The sequence below is a fragment of the Corvus moneduloides genome, chromosome 1, assembly GCF_009650955.1.
Source record: "Corvus moneduloides isolate bCorMon1 chromosome 1, bCorMon1.pri, whole genome shotgun sequence".
In the NCBI taxonomy this organism is placed as follows: domain Eukaryota; kingdom Metazoa; phylum Chordata; class Aves; order Passeriformes; family Corvidae; genus Corvus; species Corvus moneduloides.
Genome location: NC_045476.1, coordinates 124,456,701 through 124,470,775, shown reverse-complemented (window position 1 = coordinate 124,470,775; position 14,075 = coordinate 124,456,701). Strand labels below are relative to the sequence as shown.

Below are 14,075 nucleotides of genomic sequence, written 5' to 3'. Positions count from 1 at the left end.
CAATTCTCGGTTTTTCCTTTGAAAAGCAAACTCATTATGCTCTATAAAGAAAATAAAGTCTCTAAAAGACTAAATTCTTTCTTTCTTTCTCAAAGGCAGGCTCTGAAGAGATTGCATAAAAAGATTTTATTCTTGGCTCAAATATGAACATTTGGGAATCACTACTTTTGAGCAAGGACTCACCCACATAAAGGCAGAAGAATTTATTTTGAAAAGTGGTGTGAAATTTCAGGGGGAAAAAAAAACACATGTATTTTGCACTTCCCAGCTTTTGGTACTTTTCCAGTTAAGACAAAAATCTCAAAATAACCTCTTCCCCATATAACTGTTTTTTCATAGATGCTTCCAAGCTATCTTATACCACCAGCAAGAACTTCTACAAGAAAGTAACTATTTCCAGACAATCCAACTCAGAGGATGGACAGGAAGATAAAAGTAAGAGCGTTTCAGATATTTTAGGAGAGAACGTGGGAGAGTGGCCTGGGAATACCTTTCACTGGGTGCCACCTCATGCTGCCTTGTCACCAGTCTGTTCAGCACTCTTCAGAAGATGTAGGGGAGCAATGCCACAGTTCAGAATTCATGGACAACCTCTCAAAGCACAGGGCAGGGCAGGAGTGTGAGCCCAGCCCTCCCACTAAGGACTACGTTCCTACCATAGCTAGCAGTCCTCGGAGGAGCAACGCTTCTCCTTTGGATGCAAACCATGTACTGCAACTGTTTCCCCAGATTCAGGCCAAACCAGCTGCAGAAAGGGAAAGCTCATCTCGAAGATTAGATCGGGTCCCTACAGAAACATTTGGGACTTTTAAACAAAGAGTATTATTTGTGTGTGAACACATGTGGACACCATCATGTTACAGAAAGAATACCAAGGGATAGAGAGGAGGATTCAGTCTTCTGTCTCCAAGATGACTCAAGATTACCTGCAGACATCCACATAACATTTCTCAGCTGTTGAGGAATGTTGCAGATCCCACAGCTAAGGGCGCAAATCAGAAACCAGATCAACTTCTTTCTCCCATCTCATGCATGCATGCTTTCCTGGAAATGTTCTTCTGTGTATTCTCATACTGTTTAATGTAAAGGAATTGCTATTTCTCTCCATTTAAGATGCAAAATCCCAGCTATGACCTGCGAGTGCTCGGCACGGCTGAGCTCCCAGCACAGCAGCCAACTAAGTCACCTGTGGTTCTCCTGCCAAGTGCCCATCACAGAACCAGAGGTGAGACACACCAAAGGATTCAGGAGGGATGGCCAGGTAGATCCTATGGTCCAACCCAAAGGCAAGCCATGCCCTAATCCAGGGCAGAGGCAGGCAAGGCCATGTCCTATGGGCTCCTGCAGGAAGCCTGAACTTGGGGCACAGCAGGGAGGCTTCTGCGCTTTCCAGGGGCTGCCTCTTCCCAAGACCATCGGGAAGCACTGCAAGGTGCCCCCTGCTGCCAGGACAAGCCCAACACGTGCATCCTGCCATCAAGATGGAACGGAGGACTGCAGAAAGACTCTGCCCAAGCAGGCGCTTGGCCTCTGCCATGTTGCAGATGTGCCTCCATGAGCTGCCTTTACAGCAGGAATGGGAAAAAACGGCAGCACATGGTGGCAATTTTGGTAACTGCCCTCCTATCACAGGTATCAGTCTCCAGCAAGAATTACTGTACCAGGCACCAGCTCATCTTTTCTTTTCCCTTTTTATTTAAATATCCACACCCTGGAACGTACATAGGAGTAAATTAAGGCACTTGTATTATATAGGTCAAGTCCTGACCTGTTCATCTACATACATTAGCATACAGGTAAAAGTACTACAGACACGAAAAAGGATGCATTAATGGTTAGCTCAAATACACATCCTAGGCACTGTTAGAAGGGGAAAAAAAAAACAAAAAAAAATTTAAGACAACAGAAAAGTAACAACAGAGACAGTAAGGCAGTACTTAATTTGAATCTTTTTCCCCAAGAAAATTTTCCCTTGTAAATAGTTAGATGTATTTTATGAGTAGACAACATAATAAACCAGACATCTTAATTTCATTTCACTTTACATTTTGTAAGTATTCAGGCTGAAGACCAAATATATAAATCAAGATAATTCAGATCTGTCTTGAAAGCTTTTAAATAATCTGAAAACTTTGTACATGGTTTCCACATAGAATACATCTCTTTTCATGAAGAACATATCCCTTTTCTTCTCAAGTCAAAAGAATTGGTTAAAACAAAAACCATCATGTAACTGAGAACATATAAGCAGGTGTGGTTTGTAATTTCTCATCAGGGAAAAGAAGTTCTCCTAGACTTTAAGCTGCCAACGTCTGTGAAGTTGTGATCAGAGATACAGTATTATTAAAAAAAGGAGAAACTGGACAACAACCGAATGACACACTCCCTTCACTGTCAGGAGCCTTCAGAGGTACAAAGCACAGAAGCCACAATTAACCCAGCCATACACCAGCACTGTAATTCCCTCTTCCATATCCAGCCTCTGCCTCTTCCTTACCCTTAGAGAACACTCACTAGAGGTGCCAGTGAAGTTTACAGGGCAGTGACCACAGACTTTCTGACATTCTCATTTACACTTTTATTAATTGCCATGCCAATGAGCTAGTTGATCATGGAAAAAAATTGTAAGAGCTGTTCAGCGTGGTGAACAAGATATACCTCACCTCAGTTCTGTTTATCTTGTTGTCAGAGACCGCAATCTTTGTGATTATGAAAGTGAGTTCTGACATTGACTTGAGAAAAATCCCAGCCTAGGAAAATCTCTGCACCTCTGTGTAACTCTGCAAAACAACTTCAAAGAAAGAAAAAAAAAGAACTTGTGCCCACGTGACTGTTCTACAGAAGAACAAGAGGCTATTATCTCCACTCCAACATATCAGTTTTTCCAATAACACTAGAAGTGACTTTTAAGAGTTCCATATTCTATATATTGCCTATTGAGAAGGGAAAGGTACGAAGGAAACAATGGGAAATCCACTTGCCACTCCAGAACTGTAATGCAAAAGGAACAACGTGGAGAGCTATTTTATTGCTTCTTTCAGCTCAGTATATTATGGTTCCAAATTACACTCCACTGAAGCCAGACTTCATGGGGAAGCACTCTTCTGTCTGGTTCAATGTCAAGAACAGCTGACATCATTTTCAAATATAACATGGCTTTCAGAATTTGCACTAAGTTGAATGAAGTATTCCATGAAAGCAAATCACTCTGATTAAGGAACAGGTTTTTTTGCTTCTCATTAGAAGTTCAGCTTTAAATTAGTGGAAGTTCTAGGCATGGGAAAAACATAGGAGAAAGACTGGAACCTCACAGCAGGCAGCTTTGCATTAGACAGTATCTGTATCACAACCACCATAATACAAGCTGCCTCCTTGCCTTCATGTCCAGCTCATACTGCAATTCCTCCAGCCTTGAACCCGCAGCAACAGGTGACAGCCACCGGCCTGCAGAGCTGCAATACCAACCACGTTCACTGCAAGGGCTTTTTGGATACCAGTCTTTGTCCTTCCAGTCTCCACCTTGTTGTCCCAGCTCAGCTGGCAACACCTAAAGGGAACAGTGTTTCCCGGGAAAAGGTTCTGGGCACACAGCAAGCGCGAACAAAGGGCACTGCGAGAGTGAGCATGGATCTGTATGGTGGGCAACTCTTCTACTCAGTACCTATGCTGATCCCCTCTGAACAAAATATATAATACTGTCCTGCCCTTCAGCAGTAAAGCAAGCCTACTCTCACTACTAGCATTTGATTAGTCTTGACCACAATGACAGCACAGGAGGCTAATACTCCTCTCTGCTCTCAGGCTCAGTAGCACAGCCCACACAACCCAGTAAAATATACGTAGGAGGCGGAGTGTGAGGATCTGATTTCATGTTGGGGCAAGGCATCTTATAAAAAAATCTTTTCAGTAACAGTCATCCAGAAGTAATATGGAAATCAAATTAGTTGATTGCAACAATCTAAACAGCATCATTTGATATGGTCATAGAGGTTCTTGGATAATGAAAGTTTAGAAGGAGAAATCCTATATTTTATTAAATTCAGCATATGTGGGGGACAGGGCCTCTCCCTACAGCTTTTGCCCTACTGCATTTTAGGCCAAGTAATGAAAACATTAATGCAGCTTAGCCAGCAAAGCACAAGTTAATTCAACTTCTATCTCTCCAAAGCCTATAATTCTCTGGTCTAGTCTTCATGAAGAGCACTTAAAAATGTTTCAAATATAATGTGAATACCCTTAAAATCATCTCTTCACATGCCAGTTTATGAGAGGTATGAATGCTACTCCAGAAGGTACTGCAGAGTGCACAGTTCTCTTCCCAGGCACTGGAAGCACAAGCAGGTGTACCTGCAAGGTTAGGATATAAAAAGCCCAGGAAACATGCAGGTTTCTCCAGGACACTATGGACAAGCCAGTCATGAGGACACAGCTGTTTCACAGCTGCACAGTATCCAAATCATCATGACTGCACAGGCTGCACACCCACTGAAGCCCAGCATGAGCCATAAAGTTGACACAGCTTTGGGTACAGAAGGGGGACAGTAGCAATGCAGGGCACCAAGAGAGGGCATGCCTGGCAAAATTCAAGAGCAGCTTGAGATGTGAGGTGCCACTGGAACCCAGGGAGGACACCATACTCCAAATTCTTCATATAATGCTTACAAAGGGGTCCTCTAGGGCAGTCCTGTATCAATTCTTTCAGCCCAGCATCTGATTTCTTACTCTTCAGAAGATAAGCCATTACCTCCTGGTGCTAAGGGAGGCCTCTTTATTCTTTCATTCACATTCAGCATTTACTCAGAAAATTTTCCTTCATCCTTGACCCCTCCAGCCTGCATAATAATACAGTTGATCAAGAATTGTAGGCCAGTGACTCAATTTTGCATTTTTATTACATTTGAGAGAAAGTCTGCTGCAATAATCTTGTTCTAGGTCATCAGCACTTCTGTTCTTTAGTATATATCCTGGGTAAAGCCCATGTAAACAAACTAGCAGGGTGATACTTCACATAATTCTTTGTCTTTCTGGTCCAATCTCTCATTTCATTCAAGTTTGCTGTCAGTTTCCAGGTTCCTAGGTCAGGAGAGGGTGTTTCACACAACTGCTGAGTATGCCAGGATGGATGGCTTCACAACTGGGGCTACAGCATCAAACAGCACAAGGGTGTAGAACCAAGAGACTTTTAGGAATAAATAGTATCAAAAACTAAAATAAAATTGGAAAGGCCAAGGAGAAGTTGATTGTCCCACCTCTCAGAACTACAATATATCCCATTTAAAATTTCATTCCCAGTAGTAACAATGCAAAGAAGCTCTCAGAAAGCTGTGCAGAAAATTACTGCCCTGAACACTACCAATTTTACATTTGCTGAGTGAAAACCATATGTCTATTTGTGTGCATTTCGGCTATTGCACATTTCATTCATTAAGATGAGAAATTGCTTTTTTTTATGCAATCTGCTACTATTCAGAGAGCAAAACAAAATAATGTCTGGTAGCAGGCTTGCTGGTTTTGGCTTTAGAAGGGTGGGGGTTTTTTTTCCTCTCTTCCTGTGAGAGGAAAGCTTTTCCCAAAGGATTCAAGCAATTTCATAAAACAAATGTAAAAACAAAGACACTTTTGTTTAAGGACTGAAGGGTTTGTTTTGGTTTAAGGGGGATTGAGAGGGAAGGAAGAGAGAAATGATACTGATCATCTTTCAATTAAACAGGGAAAAAAAAAAAAAAAAAAAAAAAAAAGAGTTCTCAGCCCTAAAAGAAATTTGTGTGATAGCACAAAGTTGCTATAATAAACAGGTCATCAGAAGACAAATTGGGATTTATTTTCTAAATAAACAATTTTGTTTATTTTAGTCACAACTGAACACCTCAAATGACTACAGCAAAGATCAGAGGAAAACAACGTTTCTCTCTAAATTAAAGAGAGCATTGTGCACTCCTGTATGCTGTGCTTCATTTGTCAGTGTCTCCTTTTCCTTACAGTCTACCAAACAGAAAGAAAGGGGGGTGAGGGGAAAGACCTGAAATCTGTGGTTTTAAACACACAAAGATTTGGGGGATTCACTTCAGCTAGAAGTTCTGAAGTTCAGCCTAACAAGCATAATTTCATTTGCAGGAAATAGGACCCAATATTACAACAGGAGTAAACATCAAACTTGCACAGAAAGCAGTGAAAGATGGAGACACAGCCCAGCCATAAATAAAGACAAAATTAACTAGAATACCTGAAATCCTTCAGCAAAGTATTCATGGAGGCCTTGCAGGAAATCTGAGTAAGCAGACCTTCACATCTGCAAATATTCCCCAAGCATTTGTACAAACGCATTGCAGAAATCACACATTGTGGAACTGTGATTCTAGTTTCTGACTAGCAGATACTAATTAATAGAATAAACTGATTTATCAGTAAGTCCCTACATATTGTATCAAGTTTTATTATGTAGAGAGATGATCACAAGCGATCTCCAGTGACAAATAACATCTATCCAAATGGAGCAAAAGCAAACCCTGAAGTCTCATTCACACTGTCTACCATTTAAATTCATTCAGGATTGACACTCACTGCAATTATCATTCAACACCCAGAACTAACACACTGGGCCAACTCAACAGTAATAAAATTCAGTAATATTGCAACTCAGAAAGGCAAAACAACACAGATTATAAGAATCTTGTAATTATATACAATATGCACATGGAATGCATCATGTTACTTACTTGTACTTACATGAGCATTTACAAATGTTAGTAATAAATTTGACTTTTTCCAAATATAATGTTGAAGTACATGGTTGCATGAGAAGAGACAAAAGGTTCTTAAGCAAGATTTAAAGTCGCCTAAACCCACTGGAGTTTGACAGGAAGACAAATAACAGATTGACAAACATACCACAGCAACATTAAGTTTTATATATATGAAATAAAGTACAAATAAATTACGCATTATCATCACCATCATCTCCAAAGTGTTCTACCCAAGCATTACTTAGATGATTCTCCTCCACCCTAATTTAAACTGCACATATCTATATATACATGAGACATAGTTTCCATGTGGCCATCTGACCTCCCAAGAAGTAGCATGCACAGAGTAACTTGTCAAATAGAGAGAGACAACATACAAAGGTCATTACAAATCCAAATGTCTGGGTTCACTCACGAATTTGGGTAGTCACTTAAAATAGACTTGTCTAATACTGTGGAGACACACTGGATGAAGAAGACAACTCAGACAATACTGAACTCTACTATTATCTTCCAGTCCAATAAAGTCTTAAAACACTTCCTCCCATTTCTTAATGCAGACTTTTCCAAGACCTCAAATTGTAACAGGAAATTATTTGAGTGATTTTGTTTTTAAAGAACACAACAAAGCACCAGCAGACAAGTGCTCTGCTCTTTGATTTGCTAAAGACTGTTCGAATTTAGGTTGAACCTCTACCTTGTAAATACAAAATACCTTTTCCACCTCATCCATTAATATTTGGGACTTGAAGGCTGTCAACTGAAAGATGCTATAATGCCCAACACAGCCCTAGTCTCATCTTTTTTAACGATTCACCCAACACTTGTAAAATAGAGCAATAGCAATAAATGAAAAATCACAGTAAGCAAACAGCCTAATAATGGATGCTAAAAGCTACCAGGACAATAAATTCAATTTTCCCAGGGATTGTTAAATTATTCTTCTGATGGCTCAACACAATCTTTTCACAATTGCTTCCTATGGGGCATGCTGACACATTGAGTTCATTACATAGCTCCTCTTTAAAGAAAAAAACACACAGGCATTTAAAGCAAACACCTAAAATTCAATAGTTCAGATTTTTAATAAGCTATGCTGGAAAGGAGTTTGCAACTAGATTATTTCTAAGGAAGTAAGACACCTGCCTTATAAATTCAAAACAAACAGACATAAAGCAATAGCAAGATATTGATCTTGCTTTGATGTACAAACACACTCAAAGCACTTTATTTTTCCAACAGTTCCTCTCAAAATACATTCACACAGGTGACATATTCTTTTTTCTTGTTGAAGAAAACTTCCACAAGTTTCACTGGGCATACAAAGACCAGCTACAGGAGGGCTTACAAACAGACAGACTCTGATAGTACAGCAAAGATCAAACTGTGTCAACACGGCATAGCCTTCAAACCACATGCACCATCTTTACATTTTCAATGGGCCAGTCAAGTCTTCAACAGTGCCACTAGAGAAAGTGTCTCAACTGGCACAGCTCATACCTCAATTTCTTCCCAGTGGTTAGGTTGCATTGGCCTTTGCATAGCTCAGCACCAGTGCCTGGGTAAGGTACTGCAAAACGAAGCCACAGACAAGCACACATCCCCCCAGCCCCCACCACGGATCCTCAACAGCCCTGTGCTTCATCTACCGCTCAAGGCTCTGCCCAAGCCCCTCCCCAGGCAGCGCCTCCTACTCCTCCTCCCAGGGGCACAGTCCCCAACAAGAGGATGCAGCCAGTGCCACAAAACACTCCTAAGACCAGAGAGCATGAAATCAGGCACAGGATAAATATGGGCACTCACTCAACAGGAGAACATACCCTTTTATTTATTTATGGGTGCAAGTCAACCAACCTGACCTCCAGCCTGCACGTCCATTTATGCATTTTCTGTTCCACACATATTAATTTCTGGTTATCTTTAATATTTTATGACTTATGCTTGGTTCCACTCCATTATGCACTAAAAAGAGAACAAAACAGTTACTAATGTCATACATAAGTGTTTTTACTTGCTATAAATTCTGTTCACCATCACGTGATTAGACAACACATGCTCCCCAAAAATAAGTGCTTCTGCTCATCACACCTCCTTTACTGAAGTGACTTCTATTTCTGTTGATTAACTGTGAACACCAAAGCATAAAATATGGCAGCTTCAGTTGCCTGAACTGCTCAAATCCTGAACAGTCACATTCAAACTTCAATACTTAGCTGGGACTCAGGAGACGTACAGCTAGGAAGGCATCCAGAATCTGACAGTGAGGAAACTCCTTTTGAATTCCCCATGTAGATTATTCTTGTATTCGTTCATCAAATTATCCTTCTGTACCTCAAGTTTTTAATCCAAAATCACAGCTGAATCTTCAGTTTATGACCCTTCCTCTCCTCCAAGAATTTGCCCCAGGGAATTTCTAAGCAGCTGCTATCTCCCATCTCTGCCATTACGAAGACACAAAAGCCAGAGTAGTTTAAGTTCTGATCTCTCATCTAATTCCAGACTGTTCACACTATGTGATCTTTGTAGCCTGGATGTCCAACTACATGTTCCACTAGGATTTAATATTATCTGTACATAAGTGCCCAGAACTATGTACAGTATATGACACGAAATCTCCCTAATGCCTTGCCTAATAACTTGTCTAACTTCACTGAAGAGCTCTTCCTGAGCATCACGTTTGCTCCCATTTCATGGTCAGTACCAAATAAGAGTCATCCCCATTTGACTATGGCGGTCAGGCCTTTTCCACCAAGCCTGTTTTAAGGGATGACTTGCCAGCTGATAGCAGATGTGTTGCTAATAATCACTCAGTAGATAACTTTGCTTTTAGACCAATTTGACTTCCTGTCATTCCTATTGTTTCAGTCATCACAGATATTCAATTCTTCCTGTGTAATAATCCAACCCACCTCAGTGCTGACTACGTTTCCCAACTGTGCCTCATCAGCAATCGTCCTTTTCATAAAGTTATTTCAGCCAGTATAATGAAGCAAAGAGACCAGTTCCCCACTAATACTGATGCAGGGCATGAATGATTCCTTTATTCATGCAGGCAAATGCACAATTTCTCCTTCAGGGGACACCTCACCATTCTTCAGCCAAGCCCCACACTTCCAATTTAGTTATTTTTGGTGTATATGCATTGAACTGAAACCTTCTGCTCCTATTGTCTGGGATATGCAGTATGTAACCAGTAATAATATGACTTTAGTCTTTCATGACCTAATTGTAGCAAATACATGATGCATTTTATCCTGTTTTCCACTTAGCTTTGTATACTTAATTACTTTTTCCATTCCAAATTTGTTCTAAATCCTTGAATTCTACTGTGACCAGAGTAAAAGGTGTGAAAATTTCATTCTCTTAAAATAAGTAGAACTATACATCTTTTGCTATCTTTCTATCACAACTGCTACATTCAACCTAACAGATAATGCCCAATTCTGTTTTTTTTAACCTGGCTCCAGTGCCCTGTACCAAGTCTTTCAAAGCCCAAAAGCAAACACCTTTAAACTTAGTTGACTGGGAGCAGACATAAGACATTTATTCTGGTCAATTCCATTTGTCACCCTATCTTTCTCCCATATTCAAATCCTCATCTGTATGTAAAACTACACAACTAAAACATGAACTGCTAATTTTAGAGGTATCAAGCATTTTTCATACAGCCTGGTCCTCACAACATCACAGCTAAATTCTCTTCTCCTGCTCTTTTTAATTTTTTTCCCCTTTCCTCATCTTAAATTTCTTCATCCACTAGCTTTTGGCAATTCACATGCTATCCCTGCAGTTTCTGCTCTCCAACAATCAATCTCCTCCTTTACTTCATTCCTTTTAGGTTTTCTGGTAACTTGCAATATCTTATTCTCACAGCAAGGTCCACAGCCCCACTTGGCAAGCTTTTCCTCCTCCTTAAAATGCAGTTTCCAAGCAGCTATTGTACCTTCCACTTAAAACAGTCCAAGACTTTTTTTTTTTTTTTTTTAATTTAAACCTCCAACTCCTACAGGCCTTTAGCTCTGTGGACAACACAAACTAGTTCTTCTAACTTCTCAGAACTCGCCCTATTAAATAAAGCTTCCTTGAAAGAAACACTTTGTAGTTGAAACATACTTACCCTTCAGTTTAATTCAAAATTACTCACTTGTGGCTGATCAACACATGTGCTTAAGGCCTTACGGAATGGAGCCGTAATCTAGCAGCAGAAAACAAGACACACAGTGGGAGACCAGAGATGTTCCAGAATTTAAAGATACACCCTCTAGTTCTGGGCAGGCTGTAAACATAAGCCTTCATTTACTCTGCATTCCACTACAATTAATGGCCAAAATCTACTCTATGATAATTCAGTGTACTGACTTCCAACTTAACTAGTCAGCACTGGGAAACATACAAAAGCACATTTGAGAAACACCTTCCATTTACACACTAGCACACTATCCAAAATGTGCTCTGTAGCTCCAAGCGATCAAAACATGTTCGCAAAGCTGCATCCTATAATTTGACTCAGCTTGGCCTCAGTAAATCAACCTCAGACCTCCACATTTTAAAGTATATACATGAACCTTTAAGAGAAAGCCATCTCCCATACAGTGGAAGACTGCACCTATATTAAGTGCAGCAACAAATGGATCTTCAGCATGTCCACCACAAGCCTAAGAGGGGCAGAGAAGGAAGGTGCTGGTGGCCAAGTGCTACAACACAGAAAGATCCTCTCTAGCAAAGTGACAGTGAATCGCCTCCACATGAATCTGGAAAACATGGTTTCCCTCTTTAGATTGTGATACAGTTTTCTTAACACAGATGCACTGGCAGGAAGGTAGCCCAGGCCTTCTGTGCAGCAGAATGAACTTGCTGGCACAGGCTATCAGTCCCATCGAGGCAGTAAATCACACTTACCACCACATTCCTGGTATGCCTGCACCTATACGGCAGTGCACAGGCACCTGCCTGCTGCCTCCTGATACCCAGAGGGGAAACTCAGTACTGCAGCCTGAAATATCAACTGACATGCTAAGTTACTAACCCACATTAAATGGGGGCCCTGAGAGGGCACGCAGCTCTGTCAGCTCCAACAGCCCCACACCACAGCAAGGGCTGCCCACCATCCATGAAGGATTGATGGTGGTCTCTGCATCCACCTCCCTTGGCCACCAACACCATCAAGTTCATCTCCCATGGAGCACCTCCATGCTGCTGGTGCCTTCTGCTCCCATGACTAGTCTCACCAGTTTAAGTCAAGCCTTTCCAGCAGGGGGGTGGGTGTTCTGCAGCCCTCCAAATCGGGGAGCATGGCACTGGACACTTTGAAAAAGCAATTCATTGTTAGTCATGCACGAGGAAATAGCATCCTACCTTTTACTCCAGAAGTGCTTAAAAGTGTTTTATCCTGTTAATTCTAGGTCACTTGAGCCCACGTGTGGTATGGATTACACCGACCCTTTTAGAGCACTCAACATTTTTAAATAAGTAGGACACTTAACATTAGATGCACATCTAGCTGCACACCACACACCAAGATCTGCCAGTAGGCTTTAAGGCACAACTAAGGAATAGTTGCTTTATAAAGCATGGCTCTCACAGCACACAAGTACAAACATGAAATAATTTATAAATGCCAAATCTGACCCTGTACCACACTAAATCAGTATAGGCATTTTACAAAAAATGCCTGTATTGGATGAACTGAAGTGACCTTTTGCAAAGCCACCCAACAAATCAGCAGCAGATTTACTAACAGTACAAGTATTTACAGCTGAGTGATAAAAAGGTCTACATTAAAGATAAAAGTCGTCCTGATGTTTACAAAATACAACAGCATTGTCATAGCAAGCACAAAGAAGATGTTTCATCCTTAAATATCTGAGTATCTAGAGACTTCAAACACAAGGAAGAATCAACATCCAAAGAACCATAAAATCCAAGCTTAATTAAGTTAACACGACGATTCACTGGAGATGTTAATTTGCCAGTGTCAGGTCTCTGCAAGTTTTAGCCTTCTTCTCTGCACTATGAGCCGCCATATATATTGGACCCTTAGACATCAATAATCCCATTGCTTTCCCTCCTTTTCACAGATGCCTTGTCTGAGCGAGGGAAGGAGAACGAGGAGGAAAAAAACCCACACGTTTAAGTAAATTACCTTTTGGATCAGCCTCCTCTCCTCACCCAGCTGAAGTTTTCTTGAGGTCAGATTAGCACTCAGAAAGGAGAGCAGGCGCCGGCAGGCCCCTTGGCAGGCAGTGCTGTGACAGACGCGGGGCAGACCCAGGGGAGGCAGCCATGTGCTCAGCCCCGCAACCCCCGAAAGGGCATCCCGGGAGGAAGTTCTCACTTCGCACCGACTCGGGGAAATAGCCGCTGGAAGCGATAGCTGCTGGACTCCTCCGAGTTTTCTCCAGGGCCATATGTTTTCCCCTACCATTAGCGAGGCATTTCATAGGAGCCAAACCGCCCTGCCCGCTCCGCCGCGAGCCCGCTCGCGGGCTGGGGGCCGGAGCCGCCGCCCCAGGGGCCGGGGGCGAAGCCGGCTCGGCCGGCGGGGCACCACCCGCGGCACCCACCCCACGGGGCTGCGCTCCGTCCCCGCCGGGAGCCGCCCGCCTGCCGACCCCCGGCGGCGTGGCTGGGCTGGGCAGGGCAGGGCGGCTCCTGCTGCAGCACCCGGCGGGGCGAGCCCCCCGCCCGCCCCCGGGGCGGCGAGGCGCCCCAGCCCCGCTGCAGCCCCTTCGCCAGACGCCCGCCGGGGCTGGTAGCGAGGGGTCCCGCCCGCCCCCGCTGCCCGGGGCCGCCCCCTGCCAGCAGGGGAGCCGCGGGACGGAGCTGCGTTCAGCCCCGAGCCGGCGCCGCGCCTCGCCCTTACCGTCTTGGCCAGCGCGGCGCGGGAGCCCCCGGAGAGGAGCGAGGCGAAGCCGCGGAGAACAGCGAGGAGCCGGGGCCGAGAAAGCCACCGCCGCCACCGCGAGGAGAAGGCGGAGCGGGCGGAGGATCGGCGGCGGAGGGGAGGAGACAGGGGCGGGGGAGGGCCCGGGCTTCTGGCAGCCGCCCTCCCTGCGCAGAGCCGGCGCTTCCTCCCGACGCGCTGCCCAGCCGGGCCGGCGGGGCGGGGAGCTCCGGGTGGCGCTGGGCTCGCCCCTTCCCCGGCCCGCGCCGCACAAAGGGGACCCGCCGCTGCCGCCTTTGTTCGGCCCAGCGGCGCCGGGAGCGGAGGCCGGCGGGTGGCACGCTGGGCGCTTCTCCCACACGGAGATTGTTCCTCCGGCGCTGGCAGGCGCGGAGCAACTTCACCGGAGTTAATTTGGGTCTGTGATGAAAACTGCTCCACCTGTGCCA

General features: G+C 43.7%; 1 protein-coding gene across 2 annotated transcripts in view; it reads right to left on the bottom strand.

Annotated features, from left to right (window-relative positions):
* Positions 1-13,749, bottom strand: part of FAM110B (family with sequence similarity 110 member B) — a 120,937-nt gene extending 107,188 nt beyond the window's left edge. Inside the window, exon 1 of one of the 2 annotated variants that reach the window (XM_032125984.1) lies at positions 13,606-13,749. The gene's annotated coding sequence lies outside the window, so the exon portion shown is untranslated. Of the gene's footprint in view, positions 1-12,885; positions 13,156-13,605 lie in introns of those variants that run through there. The other variant, XM_032125991.1, reaches the window with a different exon arrangement.
* Positions 13,750-14,075: the final 326 nt, after the last annotated feature.